At 40.7% G+C, this 1,419-nt stretch overlaps 1 pseudogene; it reads right to left on the bottom strand.

The window, feature by feature from the left end:
• Positions 1-445: 445 nt before the first annotated feature.
• LOC124240754 (olfactory receptor 2G6-like) lies at positions 446-1,411 on the bottom strand (annotated as a pseudogene).
• Positions 1,412-1,419: the final 8 nt, after the last annotated feature.

Here is a 1,419-nt window from a genome sequence, read left to right as displayed (position 1 = left end):
ATTTTATATATATACACACATATATAGATAATATGTGTGATAATGTAGAAATAGAGTATATTTCATGTTCAATGGGGACATATATTATGAAATAATTAATTTTTCCAAGAGGGTGAGATGGATGGTGTTTCAAGACAGCTGGAAGTGCAGGTAACATTTCAGTTGAGCTTTTAGGAGTAATTAGAGGTTTACCAGACAGACTAGCACTCCAGGGTTAAATAATCTCTGCATAAAATTTGATGGTGCAGTTGAGGAAGAGCAAAGAGTTTTCTGTAGATAGAGCATAGAGTCTTTGAATTCATGAGAAGGATGTTTGGGACAAAAGAAACACTATTGCAGCTTATGTTAGCTTCTTATAGAGTTCTATGTCTTTTACTTCTCCTTATGGCATTGTACAAGAGAATAATACTTTGAACAACTGTCTATGAGCTAAGAATAGCCTACTTCAGGTTGTACCTACAGCTGATATCTTTTCTGAACCAAGATCATTCCCCTTTACCAGTGTCCTCAAGGCCCCTTTCACATCTTTGTTTCTCATAGTGTAGATAACGGGGTTTGAGAGTGTTGTGACTATGGTGTAGAAAAGAGAGACAAAATCTTCCTGGTTTTTGGATCAACATTTGGCTGACTGAAGGTACATATAGATAATGGTCTCATAGAAAATGATGACCACAATCAGGTGGGAGAAACAAGTCCCAAAGGCTTTTAAGCGCCCTGCTGCTGATTTGATCCTCAGCACAGCTTGGGCTATAAAACCATAGGAGGCAAAGATGAGTGACAGAGGAACAATTTAAAAGATGATATTGACCATAAGGAGTACTACCTCATTGAACTTTGTGTCCACACGGGCCAGTCTGCTGAGCACTTGCACCTCACACAAACGTGGTCCAGTTTGTAATGACCACAAAGAGGCAGTTGCACTGTAAGGGAGCACTGAATTAGAGAGGTGATAAGGCCACTGTACTATGCTATGCTGGCCATGGATGCACATAATTGAGGCTGCATAATGATTGCATAGTGCAGAGGACAGCAGACAACAGCATAGCAGTCATATAACATGACTGCCAGGAGAATATACTCAGTAGAACCCAACCTCGTGGCCACATAGAGCTGGGCCACACATACAACATAGCTCATGATCTTCTCTTTCTTATTCATGATAAGCAGCAACGGTGGGGCAACATTGATGGTGCAAGAAATGTCCACACAAGAAAGGTTACTGAGGACAAACTACATCAAAGAGTGGAGTTTTTGGGTCCAAGCAAGACACCAAAATGATGGCAGTCTTCCCCAGAAGCTTCAAGACATCAAAGAGCAAAATTAAGACAAAAGGGATCCTCTTTAGCTGGGACTGATCTGAAAATCCCAGGAGAAGAAATCCCTCTTCAGAACTGTTGTTGTTTACCTCCATTTTCCTGC

This window comes from Equus quagga, chromosome 6 (genome assembly GCF_021613505.1).
Source record: "Equus quagga isolate Etosha38 chromosome 6, UCLA_HA_Equagga_1.0, whole genome shotgun sequence".
Lineage (NCBI taxonomy): Eukaryota > Metazoa > Chordata > Mammalia > Perissodactyla > Equidae > Equus > Equus quagga.
Note: the sequence above shows the minus strand (reverse complement) of the source record. Positions and strands in the feature narration are given on the sequence as shown.